We start from the raw sequence: 25,391 nt of genomic DNA, 5'->3' as shown, positions 1-25,391 counted from the left end.
CTGGCATAGGCCTTACCAAGGAGGCTGAGGAGTGTGATCCCCCTATAGTTGGAAAACATCCTTTGGTCACCCTTCTTATGGGGGACCACCACCCCAGTCTGCCAGTCCAGAGGCACTGTCCCCGACCGCCACGCAATGTTGAAGAGGCGTGTCATCCATGACAACCCCACAACATCCAGAGACTTGAGGTACTCAGGGGAGATCTCATCCACCCCCAAAGCCCTGACCCCATGGAGCTTTTTTACCACCTCGGTGACTTCAACCTGGGTGATGAAAGAGTCCAACCCCGGGTCCCCAGCCCCTGCTTCCACCATGGAATGCGTGAAGGCAGGACTGAGGAGATCGTTGAAGTACTCCATCCACCGCCCCATCCATAATGTCCCCAGTCGAGGTCAGCAGCTCCCCACCCACACTGTAAACAGTGTTGGCGAAGCACTGCTTCCCCCTCCTGAGGCGCCGGACGGTTTGCCAGAATCGCTTCAAGGCCAACCTGTTGTCCTTTTCCATGGCCTCACCGAACTCCTCCCAGGCCTGAGTTTTTGCCTCTGCCACTGCCCGGGCCGAAGCATGCTTGGCCTCAGGGTACCCGTCAGCCACCTCAGGAGTCCCACAAGCCAACCACAGCCGATAGGACTCCTTCTTCAGCTTGACAGCATCCCCTACTGCCGGTGTCCACTACCGGGTTCGGGTATTGCCGCCACGACAGGCACCACAGACCTTACAGCCACACATGGTCCACTCGGACTCTATGTCTCCAACCTCCCCCGGAATCTGGTCAAAGCTCTCCCGGAGGTGGGAGTTGAATACATCCTTGGCCGAGGGCTCCACCAGACATTCTTAGCTGATGTACAAGTATTGGTATATTAAACTTTCTCCCAAAAGCATGCTAAGTTTTCACCAGCATATGTATATGGCAAAAATTATGTTTTTTTAATCCAAAAAGTGAATGGAGGGATAGAGGGCTTTTCAGTCTATAACTTAAAGTGTGAAGAAAAGCAAATCTGAGGAGTTTATTCAAACAAAAAAAAAGTTTGTTATTTACCGCATTTTCCGCACTATAAGGCGCACTTAAAAACCTTTAATTTTTTCAAAAAATGACAGTGCGCCTTGTAATCCGGAGCGCCTTATATATGGATCAATTGGTTAATTGGTTGATCCATACTGGTTGTACACGGCGCTCTGTCAAAATGTTTCAGTACGACTGGTAAACTACAAAGCCGCACCGCTTGCACCATTACGGCTACCGTAGTCAGGGGTGTCGCCGAAGTAATAGCGGTAAACACCTGTACTGTGCTTACTCTTAGTCCAACACCACTTGTGTGTGTATAACGTTTGAATGTACTGTTGCAGGAATTGCCTGAACTATATGTGATTAGAAGCTCAGTGTGTGGGGTGTATGTTTCGTGTGTGTGTATGGAAGATATTGACATTACTCCTCCGGACAGAGGTGGCGCTGTGTGCTGCCGTAGCTGAGAATCAAGAGTGAAGGAGTGACGTCGGTATTATTGTGTGTGTGGGGTGGGTAGAGACGGCAACCGGAGCAGCGGTGTATGAGTCTGTAAGCCCTGTGTTTTTACGTGCTGCAAAGTCATTAAAAAGAACCCCGAATCTCGTCAACAACTCAGTGTTTTGATGCTGTTTCTTCATGCTCAACTCAGCAACGTATGAGTGAGGGAGTTAACCCCGAGGAAACTAGTAACTTCGGCCCTGGAGAAAGCGTCTCCCTTGTGTCATCAGACTACGGTCAGGGGACAGAAACAGGAAAGGTTAACAGTACTAACGTTTGATTTAGTGCATCAAACTGTTTCTTTTACATGTTTACTGAATCAGGGAAATGTTCCCTTTCACGTTTTAACTAACTTTTGATTTCAACTTCAACTTCATAGACTACAATGCATTCCTAACGTGCGGTTGGCTCTATTCAATAGAATTCTATGTAGAGGAGACCTTACCATGAGAGTGAATGGAGTTATCAGAACGCTGGTTTGTAGTGTATTAATAAAGTTTGACTGACTTATCTGACTGTTTTGTTGACATTCTCTTTAGCACAGCTCCATCTAGTGGATGCATAACGCAACCCCAGTCAAACGTTTGACTGCAGTAGCTTCTATTCTATGCGCCTTATAATCCGGTGCGCCCTATATATGAAAAAAGTTCTAAAATAGGCCATTCATTGAAGGTGCGCCTTATAATCCGGTGCGCCTTATAGTGCGGAAAATACGGTACCTAAAAAAGTCCCATCTCTCCTAAATCTCTCATTTCAGGCTGAAACATGTATTTTTTGACATAAAAAGATGTACTTTTTATTGTTACCTATTTCTAACCCAAAACATTTGTATTAGGCATGTTTTCATCGATTGTTTTTATGTTGTTCAGTGAGTCTCCAATGTGAATACCATCCAAGCTATTTTGAAAACCAAACCTGATTTAGGCCTGTCATGTTGACAGTTTATCAGGTTAAGACATAACCTCATTATATCATAAGGCAGAAGAAGCAGCTGGAGTGGTGGCTTCAGAAAACACAATAAACAGATATAGCTGACATAAAGCTTAACTCCTTTACTGTGTTAATTTATTGCTTTGAATTTGTGCTGCATAACGACCTTATCACAGCATCTTTCTGTGAAACTAAAAATGTCATTCAAGCCAGTATAGCACAAAATGTTTTCAAATATGAAAAAAATCAATACTTGTAAAAGCAGGCCAAAACTGTTTTCTCCCTGTAAGTTACTTGTAAAATGCTCCTGATAGGATCCAAATTTAACTTCATTTGCAGGTAGCATTCATTTTCTTTGCATACTCACCTCAATGATTTACTCCATGCGCACATTCTACTTTTGTGCTTGCATAAATGCTACAATAAGTGACTGTTTTAGAGGGTATGCATGTATGTTTATGTAAATGTTTACATATCAGTGAACATTGCAATTAACCAACAGAGCTGACATGAGCAACATCAGCCCTCTGTGGCACATCAGGGACAGCTGGATGTTGTCAGGCAGCCATAGCTTTGATTAGAATGGGCTGATCGCAGCTCAGGGACTTAGAAATCAGCTTCACAACACTCAGGGATAGAATACAGCAGCGACAAGCAGTGTGATATCTGCTGTGCCACACTGGGAACCCTGCAGTAAGCATTTAAAATGACTGTTTTGCTCTCCTGGATGACAGATGGGAGTTTTGTTGTTGTTATAATCTCGGAGTGTAAAATCAGAAAATTGAATTCAGCCTTCAAATTTTATGTAGTCCTTTTCAAAGTTGAGGTAGGATCTCCCAGACGATCCCAACTCATTGAATTAAGGGAGGAGAATAAATTGGGTACTTAACTGAGAATCACCAATCAACCTTTTTTTTATGTTTTTTTTTTTTTTGCAGCACTAGTGGCCCTTATTTTTCTAATTTTTTCAACAGTCAGCTGACAGGAAAGGATGGATAGAGGGGAACGACATGCAGCAAAGGTCATCTGGGCCAGGAGTCAAACCTGGGACGGCTACGTTGAGAACTGAAGCTTCTGAAAACGGGTCAAGCGTTTAACCCCTGAACCACTGACACGCTCAAACCAATAACCCTTAAAAATCCCTGAAGTACACAAATGATAAATAGAAACATGTTTGGCAATGTGTTTGTCCACAGCAGCCTCTCTTGCATCAATAATTTAATATTTATATATATAATAAAGGTTTTCTTTCTTTCTTTTAAGTGGAGATGTCTTGTTAAGAAAAACAAGCCACATTGCCACCTGCTGACTGCCCATAGCAGCTGACTGAGCTGACTGAGTGAGGATGCACAGAATATGGTGTGCTTGGAGACTGAGGCTGGGCACTAGAGCTTTTAGCCAAGAAATGCTTTAGCCGACCTGCAGGAAACGACTACACTCTGCTTTTTACTGCATTTTTCTCTTGGTTAACAGGATTCCTTTACTGAAAATACATCTAAACATTGTATTAATTGTGCAGACACATCTAGGCTAAAATCAGTGTATATTCGGTCAAAAGTAAATGTTTGTTTCTACATTTATAAGAAGTTTTAACATGACTGAGATAGTATCTTTACTAGACAAGTTACTCAGTCACAATGTCACCATTTGCAAATGATACATACATAAGTTCAAGATTTTCTTATGCCTATGTGGTGTCATTCCTTGGATGGTAGCTGACTAGCTTCAGCTGCGACCTGTTATCAGTGTCTAGCTACATCTGCTTATTGTATATCATTAGCCTCATAGCATAAGTGCCAACAGCTAACGATATCAGAATTTTAACAAATAAATTACTGTTGTGTACTTTTACTCTTATGAATAAACCATGGACTAATAATGTGCAGAAAAGTTAGAATCTTGAATAACTGGATGGTGACACACTTTTTAAGAGAAATGGGAGATCTGATGCCCAAGGGCTTCTGTGTAATAATCCCGATCAGAAGCTCAGTGTATAACCAGAATGGTTTTTTTTTAAATATGGTTTTTGTATCAAGCTGTCATTCATCAATATTGTGAATTACAGCTGGATAAGGTTTGCCAAGTGCAAACTAGTCTCCAGATAGGTTACTAGTTTGTAAAGTCTTCAAGCTCATAGCAGGTCACCTCATGTCCTCCTCCTCACCAAACAAATAACAATAGAAATCCTTACCTTATGACCTCAAATTCGAGTTCAAGACTTTGCAAGCACTGATTCTGTCTTGGGTGGCCTTTGTATTCTAGGAGTAACATAATCACTCTTTTGCTATGTTCTTGGCTGCCATTATCTAACTTTTTTCTTTCATGGTTCTTCAGTTTTCTCAGTTTCCATAATAGAAATAATCAGGTAACTCAGAATAGCTGCTGGGTTAGCAGCCTGACAGAACTAAAAAGAAAGATTGTTGTAAAAATTATTACATATGCCCTTTAAGTTAATTGTGCTAACTGGGACACTCCTTAAATGCTTTTGTCTGCAAAACTATTCAGATGTTTTTATTTTTTTATTTTAGCCTATAATTAAAAGTTCTTACATAATTTCTTACTGTACATTGGTATTTCTTTTCCTTTACAAGAAGGAAAAATGAAAGAAGATTATCCTAGTGGGGATGAAGATGAAATTAGTCGTTGCAAATGCATATGAATCTTCTTTTTATGCTTTACAAGGAGTGCAGTTTCTCCATGTGTGTATCTGAACTGCAAGATTACACTAACATGACAAAAAAGTAAAGGAGGGTGTTTCTAATTAGTCAGTTATGGCTCTGCTTCAATCAAAAATCAATCAAAATATTTTAAAGGTCTCGGTAGATTGCTTGGTTTTCCAAACTGAAACTATATTCAACTGAAGTCTTGCGTTTTAGGAATGTGAATCAGAATTATCATAGCACCTATGTACAGCATGGCTTGTTAATAAGTGTGACTAAATCTCTCTTTTGCATGTAGTAAAGGGGTCAGAGTCAAACCTCTGTGACATGATGTATGCAGGGTGAGTAAGACACCAAATTTGTAACATCTTCTGCCAGGCAAAATCTACTGTTAAAAATATAAAACAAAAGCATTACATTCATTTTTACACATAATCTAATTTTTAACCATGTCACAGAAAAATCATTTTAATTAAAAAGCCATAATCCATCATTCCCTCCTGACCTTTTCAGAAAGTTTTACTCAAATTGTGAAGTTAATTTGTAATGAGAAATTGCCAGATTCCCTGAGGGTAAACACGCAAAAAAGCTGAAAATTATAATTCCTCTGACCATTTAACTATCAGATTTGCATGTATTTAAACATTTCTTCTCAAATGTTAATTTTTTCCCATTATCTCAGAAGAAACCAACAAATTAACCTCCTTTGAAGACTTCATCCAAGCCAAACTATCATGATATTAATTTCTATGGCAGTCAAGAGGAAAACTATGGTTGTCTTTGTTAGCAGGGATGACAGCAGCTAAACCATGGCCGTCTCCCTGTCTTTGTTGGCTTCACTCATCCATATCTTTCTTAGACTTCAATAAATCAGTGTTTTTTTGCCTGAATCTTTGTGTTTTTTTTTATTCAAGACCACTGAACTGTAGTTTTTCTTTCATTTATAAACAGACCCTCAGCTATTCATTACATGGCTTAAGGAAATAAATAGTGCCTGATAAATGCATATTATGCTCTGTACATTTTCCCATATCCACTGTGTTTTGTAGCAGCTTTTTCTGCATCTTTATGGTCTGCAAAGTCTACCACAGATTAATCTTTACCAAATAAAACACAGCTCCCGAGTGTCCAGAAATGCTTTTTTTTTTTGTGCAGGCTTTTTGCCCTCTCATCTGTAGAAATTATGTTGAATTGAGGTTTTATTTTTCCCTAACAGGTGTTAGGTTTCATTTAACTCAAAATGAAATTAAACTCTGCTTGCATGACATGGTTTTCAACCTACAAGTTAACAAATCAAACTGAGCCTTTCAGTTGCTGGTAAAAGAGTTGCTGTGACTGTTTATTGTTAAGGAAACATAATGCTTTTTTCCTCCTACAGCTTCGAAACCAACAAGAGTAGCTTCTGAAAGAAGGTTTGATCCTTACGACCTTCAAGAGTAAAATGGATATAACCTATTTAGGAATCTTGGTAAAGAAGGAAACTGTATGGTAGTCTTTGTTCTGATCACATGCATGCAGATTTAAAATACCTTTTGCACCAATCTGGAATGTCTGAAACATCAAATCAAACACTGTTCCATTGCCTCCAATATATGGATAAAAACAGATAGATGGGGAAGAAAGATAATAAATAGAAAGTAAAAACTATGACAACAAAACTATTTTTTTCCTATTGACAACTATACAAGATGCAATTAAAACGTTGGGGCAACCAAGCAGTGTACTTTTGTCTCCAATAAAGACGTAAGTCGTTTAAGCTTAGGGTTTTCCTGAAACAGTTTCATAATCCAATATTACATTTAAGGTAATAAAATCAATAGAATGTTTCTGCTTGAAGCATCTATTAAGTTCAGTAACATAACACAATCTGTATCACATAGTCTACATTAAACTGTGTCCCAATTAACTCACTTACTAATGATGATCTTGATGCTGTAGTCTCACCTTTCTACAAATATTTTTCCCACCCAGAGTTTCTGCAGAACAGCCCTAACAGGCTGTCTCAACTCAGGCTTAACTAGACTAAGAAAGCAACAATTACACTGAGACAGTATAGAAACTAAAAGTTGCAAAGCCCTATAATTTGTTTCGAAGGACATAACTGACTCAAACCATATGGCTAAGGTTTTCAATAAGTTCACATCTTGCTCATGTTGTTAATGTTTTCATGTAGAGCAGCCGCTAAAGTGCTATGCTAATGCTATCTTGTTAACCCTGTTTTGATATCACTTGTTGATGACTGAGCTTGTATATATATATTCTTGTGTTGTAATTATGAATATGAATATATTATTTAATATTAATGCTTTAATATTTTATTAAATAATATTTCGGTCTGTTAAGGGTTGTCTTGTGAACACCAGCCCAATAAATCGGTGGTATTAGGACAAAATTTAAAGGGATGAGCCAAGCTCTGACATTATTGAACAGCAAAACTCTGCACACACATGGAATGAATTCACACAATTTCTTAAAATACAAGAATTTATTAACAAAAATAAGTCAACTCAAAGTCAAACATATTTCAATCAACAAACTCTTTGCTATGCTAAAACAATCCAACTAAACTACCCAGCAGAATTAAAGAATAAGAAAGACTAATGGGCTAAAGTTAAGTAAGTCTTGGAAATAGCTTGGGCAATAATTGGTATACCTTTAGACAACCATTCATAATGCAAGATCAGATAAAATATTATTTTAATAAAATAATATTTTAAAGAATGATTTGCTGAATAAAACCAACCTTCTGGATGACCAATTCTCAACAGTGTTTAATTAGCTGCCTTTATTTATTAAAATAATATTTAAAGAAATATTATTTCGAATAAGAACCAAACATTTGGGAAATTGGCTTAATTTTGTTACTTAGTTATCAGGTTTAGTAAAATAATATTTAGGCAAATATTATTTTACTAGATTGAAAACTAACAACCTTTTTGGGTAAATGATCTTTAGTAGGCAAGCACATGTTCTTAGCAGTTAGCGGTTAAAGCTAACAAAAGAAGCTTATAGCTTATAATCAGAATAAAACACATTTAAAACACTATTAATAAATTGGTTAAAATGCATCAGCGTGGACGGCACGTTATGGCCGATCTTCTGTGTTTAAAATCGCCCTTTAAATAAAGTTTGTCTTAACTTAAAAAAAACAAAAAACAGAACACACAAACTGAGCACATGTGCTTACAGCTAATCTGCTAGCACTAAGATAGAGTTTCAACACAAACAAAACCAAACGTCATAAAACGAAAATTGTTTAGATTATTTCATTCTAAACTACTTCTCTCTGCCCAAACCTAACCTCTTACGTGAACCGTACTGAGGAAAAGTTTTCCAGGGTGACAAAGTTTAAAGAAAGCATCCACAGTGAAAAAAGGGTTAGTTTGCAGCTAACCTTCGTAGCTGTGGGGTGGGGCGGCTCGTTCTGTCGGCTGGCCAAACTGCACGTCACTGCTGTAACCACGGTGATGCGGTCCCATTGTCCTTCCTTCAGACTGGGAAAACTGCTCCACTCGGCGTTGTAGAGACAGTGTCTCTGCTGGGAACTGTCTGGAATGCAGTTTGCTTCTGTAGACCTCAGAGAGAAAGTCAAGCAAATGCTTGTACCTTAATTACCCCCATTCATTAATGAATATACACAAATACACAAATAGCAATTCATTCCTACTTAACTTAGTGCATATGATTGTGTGATCGCATGACACTCTTGTATCCAGTTTGAAGAGTTATGTCTGTTTGCCAGCAAAGAAACATTAGCGCGCTGTGTCCCTCCGTCCAGTTCATCTGGGGACCTGCGTGGAAGAGGTTAGCTTGTTGCAAAAGCAGTGTTTTATTCAGACAGTGACGTCATGGGAAGTCCGCTGTTACCTCTTTTCCTGGCTGTGCAGGAAGTAGGTTAGTGCGATTTATTTTGATTCCAGAAAAGTTCGTACTTGTCATAATGTTTCGAACAGTTTTGACCCACATGCAGAAAGCAATTCAGGAGACTGAATTTAATGTAATGAGTTTATTTACAATGTAAGGAAATGTGCAGGGAACTGGAACCAACTGGATACCAACTGTAAAATAAACAGAACGGTAAGCAAGGAGTAACTCAGGATCTGAATTCTTAAATAATAATTCTGTATACTGGATAGATGGGGAGATCCGCCAGAGGGGGGTGGAGAGACCACAGGGTTGTTTATCCGTGAGACTGAGGATGGTGAATACTGGTGTGCCAGGATGGTTAGCTGGTCCAAGAGTTTCTGAAGTTGGTGCAGTGGATGGAGGAGGGTGGACAGGGTTCATGGAGGGTGATCCAAGGAGCGAAGAAATCAGGAGGCTGCCAGCCGATGTGATCAAACGAAGTAACAAGAGGCTTGAGTCTTTGTTCATGGAGCTGGATCGCTTCTTTCCAGAAGAGGGTAATCCAGGCAGAGTTCAATGCAGAAGGCAAAGTCAGGTTCAGGTAATCCTGCAAGGTAATAGACACTGATTACCAAAAGGTCAAGGCAAGGACAAGACAAAGGTAATGTGGCTAAAGCTGTACCACTAAAGGTAACACTCTGGCAGTGAGTTGCTGGTAGCCTCCTCCTTAAATATTCCACAGCAGGTAATCAGGGGAATAGAAAACACCTGTCACCTCTCCTCCAGGTTCCACGCCATCTAGAGGTTAAGTATAGTAAACAGCACCAAACAAACAGACATGGCACAGATCCTGACATCATCCCGCCCCCCTCAACGACCGCCACCTGGCGGTCCTGAAGATGTAGAAGGACGAGAAGAAACAAAGTCTGAGATCAATGATGGATCACAGATAAACGACCGGGGGCACCCAAGAGCAATCCTCCAGACCATACCCCTCCCAGTCAACGAGATACTGCCATCCGCGACCTCGTCGATGCGAGTCGATGATCCATCGGACCATCCAGACAGGGTGCCCCGACTGGTCCAGGGTGGGTGGTGGGGGTTTGGCCGGATGGCAAGAAGTGCTGGAAATGAAAGGTTTGACTTGAGAGACATGAAACACAGGATGGATACGTAGGCTGGAAGGCAAGCGCAGACAAAGAGGGACTGATGACTGAGTCGATAGTGTAGGGACCAACGAAGCGAGGAAACAGTTTCTTGGACATAGCCTTCAATGGGATGTCCCGGGAGGACAACCAAACCTTTTGGCCAGGCCGGTACGCCGGAGGAGGCCGCTGTCTACGGTCAGCATACTTTTGGTCCGCTGTATGAAGGAGAGCTCTGGTAGCATTTCCCCAGATCTGTTTACAACGGCCTAAGTGGTGCCGAATGGATGCCACGGCTATGTCCTTTTCATCTGTGGGGAATAGGGGAGGTTGATAACCAATAGAAATCTCAAAGGGAGAGAGGCCAGTTGCAGATGAGATTTGAGAGTTGACGGCATTCAACCCAGGGGAGATAGATACACCAATCAAGAGGCTCAGATGCGGTCATGCATCTGAGGATGGACTCCATCTGTTGATTCATGTGTTCTGTCTGTCCATTAGATTGGGGGTGGTACCCAGACGTCAGGGAAGCCTTGGCTCCAAGGTCCAAACAAAACTGTTTCCAAACACGAGAGATAAATTGGGGACCTCGATCTGACAAAATGTCCTGAGGTATACCATGAAGGCAAAAAACATGCTGAACCAACAGCTGGGCAGTTTGGAAAGCAGATGGAAGTTTTTTCAGTGGTACAAGGTGGCAGGACTTAGAAAAACGGTCAACAATTGTAAGGATGACCGTATTACCCTTAGAAATAGGTAAACCAGTTACAAAATCAAGTGCTATGTGAGACCAAGGGCGTTTGGGCGTACTGAGAGACTGGTGTAACCCATAGGGAGGCTGATTGCCCGATTTGTGTCTGGCACAGACTGAACAGGCCTGCACATACTCTTTAACATCCTTGTGAAGGGATGGCCACCAAAATCGCCTGGAAATGACTGAGATGGTTCTGCTAACCCCTGGGTGACCTGAAAATTTAGCAGTATGAATCCAACGGATAAGCCTAAACCTAACAGACGTAGGAACATACTTCCTGTTGGGAGGACTTGTACCTGGGTCCGGCTCATTACGACGGGCATTGTTTATATGGTCCTCCATCTCCCAAACTAAAGCTCCAAATGTCCAATGGGATGGCACAATGGGTTCTGCTTCTTTCACGGTAGAGTCAGGTGAATAAAGCCGGGAAAGAGCATCCAGTTTGTGGTTCTTGGAGACAGGTCTGTAAGAAATAGAGAGATCAAAACGAGAGAAAAACAGTGACCAACGTGACTGGCGTGGGTTCAGTCTTTTGGCTGATTGCAAGTAGGCCAGATTTCTGTGATCGGTCCACACTAAAATGGGGTGTTTTGCACCCTCCAGCCAATGTCTCCACTCTTCGAGAGCTAACTTAATGGCCAGCAGCTCTCTATTTCCCACGTCGTAATTCCGACGGGAAAAGAAGGCACATGGGTGGAACTTTCCATCCGTGGGACACTGCTGAGAAAGTACTGCACCAACACCTGTATCAGAGGCGTCCACCTCCAAAATAAAATGTCTGGAGGAATCAGGATGAACCAGTATGGGAGTCTGAGAAAACCTCTCTTTTAATGTCCGTAACGCCTTGTCAGCCTCTGGTGTCCAGGTGAACACAATGTTAGTGGAGGTTAAGGCATTGAGTGGTGCGGCTATCAAACTGAAGTTCTTAATGAATCGCCGATAAAAGTTCACAAATCCAAGGAACCGCGGAAGCTGCTTCTGGGAGTCCAGAACAGGCCACTCCAGTACTGCCTTGATCTTCTCAGGGTCCGAGCGAACCTGTCCACCCTCCAGAATGTATCCCAAGAATGTGATAGATGTTTTATGGAACTCACATTTCACTGCTTTTACAAACAGTCTATTCTCCAACAGTCATTGAAGAACTAGACGGACGTGACAGGTGTGCTCTTTAATGTCCTTGGAGTAGATCAAGATATCATCAAGGTAGACAAAAAACAAAAACATTCAAAAAATCCCTAAGAACATCGTTGATTAGGGACTGAAAGACTGCTGGTGCATTACTTAGTCCAAAAGGCATGACAAGGTATTCAAAATTGCCTAACGTGGTCTTGAAGGCGTTCTTTAACTCATCCCCCTGGCGGATCCTAACTAGATGGTAGGCGTTACGGAGATCTAACTTGGAAAAGATAGTGGAACCGTGAACAGGTTCAAAGGCAGAGGAAAGGAGAGGGAGAGGGTATTTGTTTTTTACTGTAATTTGGTTTAACCCCCTATAGTCGATACAAGGGCGGAGTGAACCATCTTTCTTTTCCACAAAGAAAAACCCAGCTCCGAGTGGAGATGAAGAGGGGCGAAATAACCCAGTCACCAGAGACTCATTAATATAGTCCTCCATAACCTTTCTTTCTGGTCCAGAGATGTGATAGAGCCTACTGGAAGGCAGGGGGCACCGGGAAGCAAATCTATTGCACAGTCATAGGGTCTATGCGGGGGCAATGACAAAGCCTTGGATTTACTAAAAAGTAACCTGAGATCATGGGACTCTGGAGGGACGTTAGAGAGATCGGAAATCTCATTTTCTGCGGGACCTGACTCAGGGGAGTGATGCTACTGCTGACTGTAGACAAGAAGAAAGACAGTTAGTGGACCCTGGTCCACTAACTGTCTAATTCTACTCGGCTTTCTGCCCAGTTAATGTGAGGGTTATGTTTTTTGAGCAAAGGAAAACCTAAAACAATAGAATTTAATGAGATGGGAAACACAAAAAAGATATCTCCTCCCTATGTGTCAGGATTGGGAGTTCTGCTGCCTGCTGCTTACACCTTTTCGACACTAGGTGCCGCCAGTAGGAGTGTACCTGAGGCGACAGGTGTTGTGCATCTACTCATCAGCTGGGAAGCATATAGAGGAAGGTTGCCAACACCTCGGCGCCTGAGTGTTTTTGCCTCCGTGGTAATTTCTGGCCAGCTCTGAAATCTTTGCATGATTTTTACCATGGATATCTTTTGAAGGATCTGTTGTTGCGAACTCTAACTTGCTTTGTTACCTGTTCCAGGTGTGAATCCTACCTGATCTGTTCCAGTCCTCCGTAGTGGCTAAGGCTACTTCCTGATCTAGTCTGTGCATGGCAAGCTGAACTCATTTCCTGACATTTATTCTCTCCCTGGCGGGTTATTCCAGAATCTCCAGTAAGATACGTTTATGTTGGTTCATGTTTCTGAGGTTCAGCTATTTATCTTTTATCTTTGTGTTTTCACAGTAAGGAAGATTAGACTCGTCGCTCCTGTTGTTCCTGATCAATCTTTCAATAAAAACTTATTCCTTTTACAAAGTTCTCTGAGAGTCTCTGCATGTGGGTTAAGTCGGCTGTAAAAATCATGACACTATGATTCCCGGAAAGAATTAGCGTTAAAGCTTTGGTTCTATGAGTGATTCGTGGTAATTTCTGTCCATCTAATGATGAAACTAACTGAGGTGTTGGGAGTGGCTCAGTCTCAATCTGAGCGTCATTAACCAACCTCTGATCAATAAGGTTCTGGTCGCTACCCGAGTCAATAAGAGCGGAAAGATTCTGAAAAGGACGGTGTGAAATTAACGTGGCTGGCAAACTAAGTCTGGGAGTAAGAGATCGGTCCGTCAGTCTCCCCTCACTTACTGACGGACCTGGCCTTTTGGCCCCGAGGGACGATTTGGGCAGTTGGCAAGGAGATGTTCTGGTGAGCCACAGTAAAAACACTGGTTAGATTGGCGGCGTTTCAGTTTTTCCTCTGAGGAAAGACAAGTACGCCCAATCTGCATGGGTTCTATTCCTAAACTTTGTGAAACCGAGGTGGGGCGAATAGTTTCAGTGGTTTGGCTAGAGAGATGGGACCTAACTGCGCTCTGTTATAACCGGGATTTCTTTCTCTCTCTCATTCGGTTATCTAGTCTGACGGCTAACTTGATTAACCCATTCAAGGTCTTGCGCTTGTCGACCAATGCTAACTCATCCTTTAACGGATCATTTAAGGACTGGAAAAAGGCGGTTCTAAGAGCGCAGTCATTCCATCCAGAGGCTGCTGCAAGGATGCGAAAATCAATGGAGAACTCAGCAACTGACTGGCTTCTTTGTTTGATATACCATAATTTCCAAGCATCAGCGGTTAAGTCATTTTCACAGGAAAAACCTGTTGAAACTCCTCCTCAAACTCAGGGAATATACAACCAAAGTCCAAACAATTAGAAAAACGCGCCTCTGCCCATCGCTGGGCCTTTCCAGTGAGTAATCCAAGAACAAAGGAAATCTTTACAGAATCATGTGGGAAAGATTGTGGGGAGCGATTGAAAACAAGAGTACATTGGAGGAGGAAACCCTTACAATCCCCTTTCTCCCCGGAGAATTTTTCAGGAAGTGCCATCACGAGAGTGCGGAAGTTGCTGAGAGACCAGAGAGGGTGAAGCGCCCTCTACGGCCGGGGCGGTGAAATTGCTCAAGGTCTGCTAAAACATGGAGGCTAGTTGTTCGACTTTCTGATTGATTTGTTTCTGCTGTTCAAAAAGAGAACGGAGGGATGAGTCGTGGGTTATGATTTGGTGGTGTTGTTCAGGAAGAGTTCTCCTGAATGCTTCTGCTGGGTCAGGATGGCCAGAGTGTTCTGTCATAATGTTTCAAACAGTTTTGACCCACATGCAGAAAGCAATTCAGGAGAGTTTAATGGTAATGAGTTTATTTACAATGTAAGAAAATGTGCAGGGAACTGGAACCGGGATACCAACTGTAAAATAAACAGAACGGTAAGCAAAGAGCAACTCAGGATCTGAATTTTTAAATAATAATTCTATCTTACTGGATAGATGGGGAGATCCGCCAGAGGGGGGTGGAGAGACCAAAGGGTTGTTTATCCGTGAGACTGAGGATGGTGAATACTGGTGTGCCAGGATGGTTAGCTGGTCCAAGAGTTTCTGAAGTTGGTGCAGTGGATGGAGGAGGGTGGACAGGGTTCATGGAGGGTGATCCAAGGAGCGAAGAAATCAGGAGGCTGCCAGCCAATGTGATCAAACGAAGTAACAAGAGGCTTGAGTCTTTGTTCATGGAGCTGGATCGCTTCTTTCCAGAAGAGGGTAATCCAGACAGAGTTCAATGCAGAAGGCAAAGTCAGGCTCAGGTAATCCTGCAAGGTAACAGACACTGATTACCAAAAGGTCAAGGCAAGGACAAGACAAAGGTAATGTGGCTAAAGCTGTACCACTAAAGGCAACACTCTGGCAGTGAGTTGCTGGCAGCCTCCTCCTTAAATATTCCTCAGCAGGTAATCAGGGGAATAGAAAACACCTGTCACCTCTCCTCCAGGTTCCACGCCATCTAGAGGTTAAGTATAGTAAACAGCACCAAACAAACAGACATGGCACAGATCCTGACAGTACTGGTCATTCATGTTGTCCCCATGGCTGGGTCCCAACACTTGTATATTCTGATGGAGTTTCAGATAATAATTTGCAGACAAAACTTACAGATCAAGTTGTTTTTTCAGCTTTATGAACTTAGCACTTTGCTTTGAAAATTGCTTTGTACAATTCAGTGACCAGCGTTTCAGCTGCCTTCTGTGTAGCTCCTGCCTACACCAACAGCAGAGTCTGAGCAGAGAATAAAGAGTAGGTGACATGACACACATACACAGGAAGCTGCAGTACCCATAATTTGGTCTGTCTTCCATTGTGAATACCACTGTAAAAAATGAAAAACACTGACTGATTGTTTGCAGGGGGTTGCAGCTAAATAATGTGCAGTGAAAAGAGGCAGTTTGGATAGTTTTGCTTTTTAAAAACTGGCTGTGCCAAAATGCTGCCACAGACTTCAGATGTGGCTGATTTAAAATTACAGAGTACAGCAACAAAGAAAATTTTGAGGTAGGTTTAGTACCATTATCGGGAACTCCCTAGTGAAATGCAATGATATTTAAAGATGACTCATTGTCTTAATTATTGTCATTTTCTTTATTTTTGCAGATGATTTATTGCTGATTGGTGGATGATTGGTGGCTCAGGCATCAGCACTGTATGCCTGTATGCCACGGTACGTGGGTCTCCTTACAGTGGACACATCTCCCTGGGAGGAGACCCCCAGGGAAGATACAGAACTCATCAGAAAGACTATATCCATCTTTTTCCTATTACCCACAATAACTTATGTGATTTTGAAACATGTAAACAAACAATCTCTCTCAGAGCAAATACAGATAAAACCATGTGGGAACATCAAGTTTTACACCTTAAAACATAGTCATAGCTGCATCTTGATATGGCCTCTGGTTACATATACCAGCATATTTAGCTGCCTCATCAACTCCATCGCTATAACCAGAAGAGCTATAATCAACCTATAAAACGTACCTAATAAAATAAATCGTGTTTTGTTAAAGGAACAAAGTACAACCTTGTGTACCTTAAATCAGACAAGGGGCCCAGTCAGAGACATAAGGCCTATATAAATTCCACAAAAACAGTCAGATGTTCTCGCTTCCAGGGCTGCAAGAACAACATGATTTCATGTTGTTCTTGCAGCTTGTGCTTTGCACCTCATCTGAGCAGAACATGTTTTCTTGTGTGGTGTCTGACAACTATTGTGTGGTTGGTCAGAAAGTTTAAGTGGCCTTGATTACCACACTGACAATTTTAGTAGTGTGGAGTTATGAGGACCTTCCAAGAGTTCAAGACTTGAGTTCTACTGAAGTATAACTATCCTGGCCAGAAAGAAATGTGTTCTTGCTCCTGCCACATTGAATAAAATAATGAATATCTCTGTTCTTGCAGAGTATGTACTGGCCATTTACCCCATGCATTACCAGCCTTGTGTTCTAGCATCATGGTCAGAAGAAATACATGCTGCTCATATATTGTGGGACCAGGGCAATAACGGGGACCACACAGCTCAAATATTAGGAAGACCAAAAATGTATTTTGATTAAATGATTATCTGGGGTTGTGTATGCTTTTAAATCTGGTGAGAGAAAAATGTATATTGTATTTGACTATTTTTAAGGGCAATTATTTGTTATAGGTACAGAACGGGTTGAAAAGACCAGTAGGTCATGCACTAATCCGTTTTCACAGATCATTAAAAGACAAAACTGTGTAGCTCTTTACTGAGTTTTTCTTAAAAACAGTGAAGGGAGCTAACCTACAGGGTTTTTAGTTGTTGCATCAAATTTAGACACATAAGTCCCACTGCTTTTAATTCCTTGTGTGTTGGTAATCAATGGAAGTTGAACTACCGCTTACAGGTCCTTCTCAAAATATTAGCATATTGTGATAAAGTTCATTATTTTCCATAATGTCATGATGAAAATTTAACATTCATATAGTTTAGATTCATTGCACACTAACTGAAATATTTCAGGTCTTTTATTGTCTTAATACGGATGATTTTGGCATACAGCCATGAAAACCCAAAATTCCTATCTCACAAAATTAGCATATTTCATCCGACCAATAAAAGAAAAGTGTTTTTAATACAAAAAACGTCAACCTTCAAATAATCATGTACAGTTATGCACTCAATACTTGGTCGGGAATCCTTTTGCAGAAATGACTGCTTCAATGCGGCGTGGCATGGAGGCAATCAGCCTGTGGCACTGCTCAGGTCTTATGGAGGCCCAGGATGCTTCAATAGCGGCCTTTAGCTCATCCAGAGTGTTGGGTCTTGAGTCTCTCAACGTTCTCTTCACAATATCCCACAGATTATCTATGGGGTTCAGGTCAGGAGAGTTGGCTGGCCAATTGAGCACAGTGATACTATGGTCAGTAAACCATTTACCAGTGGTTTTGGCACTGTGGGCAGGTGCCAGGTCCTGCTGAAAAATGAAATCTTCATCTCCATAAAGCTTTTCAGCAGATGGAAGCATGAAGTGCTCCAAAATCTCCTGATAGCTAGCTGCATTGACCCTGCCCTTGATAAAACACAGTGGACCAACACCCGCTGCTGACACGGCACCCCAGACCATCACTGACTGTGGGTACTTGACACTGGACTTCTGGCATTTTGGCATTTCCTTCTCTCCAGTCTTCCTCCAGACTCTGGCACCTTGATTTCTGAATGACATGCAGAATTTGCTTTCATCCGAAAAAAGTACTTTGGACCACTGAGCAACAGTCCAGTGCTGCTTCTCTGTAGCCCAGGTCAGGCGCTTCTGCCGCTGTTTCTGGTTCAAAAGTGGCTTGACCTGGGGAATGCGGCACCTGTAGCCCATTTCCTGCACACGCCTGTGCACGGTGGCTCTGGATGTTTCTACTCCAGACTCAGTCCACTGCTTCCGCAGGTCCCCCAAGGTCTGGAATCGGCCCTTCTCCACAATCTTCCTCAGGGTCCGGTCACCTCTTCTCGTTGTGCAGCGTTTTCTGCCACACTTTTTCCTTCCCACAGACTTCCCACTGAGGTGCCTTGATACAGCACTCTGGGAACAGCCTATTCGTTCAGAAATTTCTTTCTGTGTCTTACCCTCTTGCTTGAGGGTGTCAATAGTGGCCTCCTGGACAGCAGTCAGGTCAGCAGTCTTACCCATGATTGGGGTTTTGAGTGATGAACCAGGCTGGGAGTTTTAAAGGCCTCAGGAATCTTTTGCAGGTGTTTAGAGTTAACTCATTGATTCAGATGATTAGGTTCATAGCTCGTTTAGAGACCCTTTTAATGATATGCTAATTTTGTGAGATAGGAATTTTGGGTTTTCATGAGCTGTATGCCAAAATCATCCGTATTAAGACAATGAAAGACCTGAAATATTTCAGTTAGTGTGCAATGAATCTAAAATATATTAATGTTAAATTTTCATCATGACATTATGGAAAATAATGAACTTTATTACAATATGCTAATATTTTGAGAAGGACCTGTACATGAACAATCCTGTTTCACTTTGGGCTTAATTAGGTGGACATTCCTTCTGAACTGGGAATTCCAAGAAAGAGAAGCAGTGTCGCCGAGGAGAGGAATGTGTGGATATACCTCCTGAACCTGTTATGGATAGATGGACGGTTGTTGATGATTAAAAACTGGAAAAGATCATATATTTTATTCTTGCAGTAGCCATGTTGAAGTTGCGGACAAGTGAAGAAATTAGCTGTGTGAAGGTTAAACATTCCACTTCTCTCTCAGGGGGTTGGTAATTACTCTGAATGAACAAAAATAGGTGGTCACAGCGTTCACTAAACTGAAACTGCCATGAAACATTTTAATGTTGGTGCAGAGTTAGAGATTAAACTGAGAGAAGGAGGATGGAAGCAGCTGGGGCAGAAAAAGGATTAAGAATCAGCTTTGAGGGGCTTTCCCCATGTGCTATGCAGAAGCATATCTATTTTATTATTTTTTTTGCTTTTTCACAGGTTTCTATGGGGGCTGCTCTCTCTCAGTTCAGAGACCCCAATCTCGTCTCTGACCTTCTGCTGCTCAGCAGTTTCTGCCTATTAACGCGCACTAAAGCGTGCACAAAAAGACACAATTTTATAGTCCATCCAAAGATTTGGATCATATGACCATCCACAAAAGCAGTCATAGTATGCTATTAGGAGCATGTTACAGTTAATTTGAATGCAATAAGTCCTGTCAGCCTGTACAGCAATATTAAAATACATTAGCATGAAATAAGAAGTTGTTTTTTGAAATGGCTTTGCTTTGACAGTGACTATTCTCTGTAAGCCAACAGCAGAAACCGAATGTTTAGACGATACATTGAACAAAAAACATAACCTTAGTTTTCTCACTGTCTAAAATTAAATCATACAAAAATGTTCTAGGTTTTGACCAGATAGGATTACCAAAACTATTCCTAGTCCCGAACCAGAATAATGAAAGGGAAAAATTTCTATCACTTTCTTCAAAGACTATCATTAATTTACTCAGGTTGTCGAAATTTAACCAAATCAGAAGATGACACAGATTCGATGTACAGAATTAGATTGAAATGAGGTTTTATTGTTCCAACTTAGGTAGACCTTGATTAGAGTTGTTAGAAGCCAGAGGATGAGGAAGCCCCAAGGATCCGAGCAGAGAGAGAGTGTTCTGGCGGTGGAAATATTTACAGTGCAGATTTCCTGAAGAAGAGTTCCATATGGCGACAGGCAGGCAGACAGATGGGCAGATCGACAGGAAGGCAGGACAACAAGCGATCAGGCAGGCTGACAGAAGTCCACATAACAGAGACTATGTTCCAGCAACAGACTGTGTCAGCAGCTGTCTTAAAAAGCCATGAGCTCATTAGCTGGATGAGTTGCAGCTGAGAACAATGAAGTGCCAGAACCAGCCAGCAGAGATCTCACAGTACCCTCCCCTCAACGATTGCCTCCAGGCAATCCCGAACGTTTCTCCGGATGACGTCTGTAAAAAGATGTAATGAGATCAGGGTCCAGGATAAGAGAACGAGGTACCCAGGTTCTTTCTTCAGGTCCATATCCAGCCCAATCCACAAGGTACTGAAAACCACGCCCCCTACGTCGAACATCCAGGATACGATTGACCGTGTAAGCTGGATGGTCATCAATGAGACGAACAGGGGGAGGGAGCTTGGTGGGTGGATTCAGGGGACTTTCCGAGACTGGCTTGATCTGTGAAACATGAAAGGTAGGATGAATGTGCATAGAAGCTGGCAACTTGAGTCTCACCGCAGAAGGGTTGATGATCCTTTCTATGACAAAAGGACCGATGAAACGGGGGGCCAACTTTCGAGTAGTATCCTTTAATTTAATATTCTTGGTGGAGAGCCAGACCTTCTGATCAATGCAGTAGACCGGTGCGGTGGAACGGTGACGGTCAGCAAACCTTTTATTCTGTTCCAAAGTGCGTAGAAGTGTCCTCCTGGTCTGACGCCAGATCTTACGACACCTGGAGATATAATGCTGAACAGAGGGGACAACAGTGTCAGATTCAATACTGGGGAATAATGGAGGTAGATAGCCCAGAGAAATCTCAAAGGGAGATAAACCAGTAGCAGAGGAAGTATGAATATTATGGGCATATTCTATCCAAGTGAGATGTCTACACCAGGAAGAAGGGTTGTCATTAATCACACATCTCAATGCTACTTCCAGTTCCTGATTGCATCTCTCAGTCTGCCCATTAGACTGAGGGTGGTAACCAGATGAAAGGCTTACGGTAGCACCAATAGCCCTACAGAACTCCTTCCAGACTTGTGAAATGAACTGCGGGCCTCGGTCAGAGACAATATCCAAGGGCATGCCATGAATACGGAAGACATGAAGAACCAGAAGTTGAGCAGTCTCCAATGCAGACGGAAGCTTAGTTAAGGGAATAAAATGAACAGTCTTAGAGAATCTATCAACAACGGTAAAGATGACTGTGTTTCCGTCAGATGGCGGGAGACCAGTGACGAAGTCAATAGAGATGTGGGACCATGGGCGACTAGGGGTAGACAGAGGTTGAAGAAGACCGGCAGGAGGTTGATTTGAGTTCTTGTTACGGGCACATGTGGAACAAGCTGCAACAAACTCTCTAATGTCGGGATTCATAGTGGGCCACCAGAAATACCTCTTGGTAAAAGTGATCATACGATTAATCCCCGGATGACAGGTAAGTTTATTATTATGAACCCAATCCAGAACTTTATTGATGACAGAGTTCGGAACGAACAGTTTGCCTACAGGACCAGTACCTGGGTCTGGTTCAGATTGTTGTGCCTCCCTGATGTCCTTTTCAATGGCCCAGGTGAGGGCGCCCACAATGCAGGATTCCGGTAAGATGGAAGCTTCAGTCTTGGATTGCTCAGAATGAGAAAATTGGCGAGAGAGAGCGTCGGGCTTGATGTTCTTGGAGCCGGGTCTGTAAGAGATAGAAAAATTAAAACGAGCAAAAAACAGGGACCAACGGGCTTGTCTGGAGTTAAGTCTCTTGGCATTTTGGATGTAAGAGAGGTTTTTATGGTCAGTCCAAATGAGAAAAGGGACTTCCGCCCCCTCTAACCAATGCCGCCACTCCTCAAGCGCCAACTTGATAGCCAGAAGCTCTCGATTTCCCACATCGTAATTCTGCTCTGCTGACGACAAACGACGAGAAAAATAAGCACAAGGATGCACCTTGTTGTCTATAGGAGAACGTTGAGACAAGATGGCCCCTACTCCAATGTCAGAAGCATCAACCTCCACAACGAATTGCGCACTAGGATCAGGATGAGTCAGAATGGGTGCAGAAGAAAATAAAGTTTTCAATTTGCAAAAAGCTTTCTCTGCCTCAGGGGACCAATGGAATGTCTTCAGAGAGGAGGTAAGTTGAGTGAGAGGCACAGTGACCTGACTGTAGTTCTTTATGAACCTTCTATAAAAATTTGCAAAACCTAAGAACCTTTGGAGTTGCCTGCGATCCGTTGGAGTAGGCCACTCTGCCACTGCCTTGGTCTTCTCAGGATCCGTTCTGTACCTGCCTGCTTCAAAAATAAAACCCAAGAAGGTCACAGAAGAAACACCGAATTCACATTTTTCGGCTTTTACAAAGAGTTGGTTTTCATAAAGCCTCTGGAGTATGGTCCTGACATGCTGGTGATGCTGATCAATGTTCTGAGAGAAAATCAAAATATCATCCAGATAAACAAACACAAAGAGGTTGAGGAAATCACGGAGAATATCATTTATAAGAGCCTGAAAAACAGCGGGTGCGTTAGTCAATCCAAAAGGCATCACCAAATATTCAAAATGTCCCAGGGGAGTCTTGAAAGCTGTCTTCCACTCGTCACCCTCTCGGATCCGAACCAGATGATACGCATTGCGCAGGTCGAGCTTGGTAAAAATCTTGGCAGTGTGTAATTGGTCATGTATAGAATCAATGAGTGGTAAGGGGTACTTATTTTTGATTGTGATTTGATTCAACCCCCTATAATCAATGCAGGGTCTTAACGTGCCATCTTTCTTCCCCACAAAGAAGAAGCCGGCGCCAACGGGGGAGGTAGATGGCCGAATGATCCCGGATGCTAAGGAATCCTCAATGTACTCCTTCATGACTCTTCTCTCCGGTCCAGAGAGATTGTATAGTCTGCTGGATGGTAACGGAGCACCTGGAAGGAGATCAATAGCACAGTCATAGGGGCGATGCATGGGTAAAGAAAGAGCCCCCTGTTTACTAAAAACAGATGCAAGATTGTGGTATTCAGGAGGAATCTTAGACAGATCAACAGGCTCAGGTGGTTCAATTTGTTTGCTAGAGTGAGAGACAGCAGTCTTTAGACAATTCTGGAGACAGTAATCACTCCACTTCTCTACTCTGCCCTCCACCCAATTAATTGCGGGATTATGTCTCTGCAACCACGGAAATCCTAGAACCAATTGTGGGGAGATAGAGGAGACAACAAAGAACTCACCCCATTCATGGTGGTTACCTGAGGTAATGATGTGAAGGTGGGGCACTTTAAACTTCACCTGAGATATGGTTTGACCAGTAATGCCCGAAACAGAAAGGGGGTGGTTGAGAGACTGAGAAGGTATCTTAAGTTTGTCAACTAGATCCAAGGAAATAAGATTCTGTTCTGCACCAGAATCAATAAAAGCATCCACTGGACACTTTTCTTGGCCAATAATAATAGTGACTGGAAAACACAGACGAGATATAGGGGAAAAATGGGACATGCTCATCAAAGTCCCCTGACCTATTGACGAGCCCCCTCTTTTCCCTTCTTAGGGCATCTTGCAACATAATGTCCACCTTGTCCACAATACAAACAAAGACCAGCCCCAAAACGACGTTGTCGCTCTTCAGGAGAGAGACGAGTGTGACCAACCTGCATAGGCTCAGGTTCCACAGATCCCTCCGAAGAGGAAGTGGGTGTATCAAGGTAAGCGGTCCGAGGTGCCATAAAGTGCTGCCACTCTGACTTATGATTCCTCTCTGCTTGTCTCTCTCTTAGGCGGTTGTCAATACGGATTGACAGTTTGATTAAATCATCCAGTCTCGCAGGTTGATCTCTTAAAACCAACTGGTCCTTTATCTGATCTGTAAGGGAATTCACAAAAATACCCTTGAGTGCCGCTTCATCCCAACCCACCTCCTGTGCTGCCACCCGGAAGTCGATGGCGAACTCCGCCAATGCCCTCTTTCCCTGTTTGAGGGTAAGTAACTTCTTAGCAGCTGTCTCCTGTTGGAGTGGTTGATCAAAGACTTCCTTGAAGTGACTGAAAAAAACAGCATAACTCAGAGACTCAATAGGGTTAGTTGTGAGAAAAGCGTGCGCCCAGCGTAAAGCAGATCCTTTTAGGGAGGTAACAATAAAAGTGATCTTGGAAGCAGCAGTCGGAAACAGAGAGGGGGAACGACTAAAAGCCAACTCACATTGGAGAGAAAACCCACCAAAATTATTAGGGTTGCCATCAAAAAGTTCAGACGGACGGAAATCAGGTTCTCGGATTCCGGATGAGTGGGTTGTGGGTGGCTGAGGATTCTCAGAACGAACTGGAGGATTGGAAGGAGCGGGTGAGAGTTTGGTTAATATTTCACTTAAGGCATGTACCATACCACCAAGTTCCGTGAGATGGGCATCTGTCGTCCTTTGTTGTTGTAGCAACTGTTGAAGCATGGTCTCAGTGGATTGGAGGCGTTCCCTCCAGGAGGTCTGTTCATCTTCATCTGATTTGTTTTTCGACATGTCTGCTGGCTGGAACATACTATCATTAATTTACTCAGGTTGTCGAAATTTAACCAAATCAGAAGATGACACAGATTCGATGTACAGAATTAGATTGAAATGAGGTTTTATTGTTCCAACTTAGGTAGACCTTGATTAGAGTTGTTAGAAGCCAGAGGATGAGGAAGCCCCAAGGATCCGAGCAGAGAGAGAGTGTTCTGGCGGTGGAAATATTTACAGTGCAGATTTCCTGAAGAAGAGTTCCATATGGCGACAGGCAGGCAGACAGATGGGCAGATCGACAGGAAGGCAGGACAACAAGCGATCAGGCAGGCTGACAGAAGTCCACATAACAGAGACTATGTTCCAGCAACAGACTGTGTCAGCAGCTGTCTTAAAAAGCCATGAGCTCATTAGCTGGATGAGTTGCAGCTGAGAACAATGAAGTGCCAGAACCAGCCAGCAGAGATCTCACAAAGACAGAGGTTTAAATAGCTTGAGATTATTATGCCTTCAAACAATATGGAAAAAACCAGATAATGATGTCATGCTTTTGTAAGCTTCTGATAAGCTAAATCACAAGATTTGAGTTATATGGAGGGACATTTATGCATCTTTAAACTCCAGGGTTAATTGTGGAGTACCACAGGGTTCAGTACTTGGGCCAATTCTCTTTACTCTATATATGCTTCCAATAGGTAAAATTATGAGGCAGCATAGAATAAATTTTCACTGTTACGC

The sequence above is a fragment of the Girardinichthys multiradiatus genome, chromosome 22, assembly GCF_021462225.1.
Source record: "Girardinichthys multiradiatus isolate DD_20200921_A chromosome 22, DD_fGirMul_XY1, whole genome shotgun sequence".
NCBI classification, from domain to species: domain Eukaryota; kingdom Metazoa; phylum Chordata; class Actinopteri; order Cyprinodontiformes; family Goodeidae; genus Girardinichthys; species Girardinichthys multiradiatus.
The sequence above is the reverse complement of the archived record's forward strand: the minus strand, read 5'-3'. Positions refer to the sequence as shown.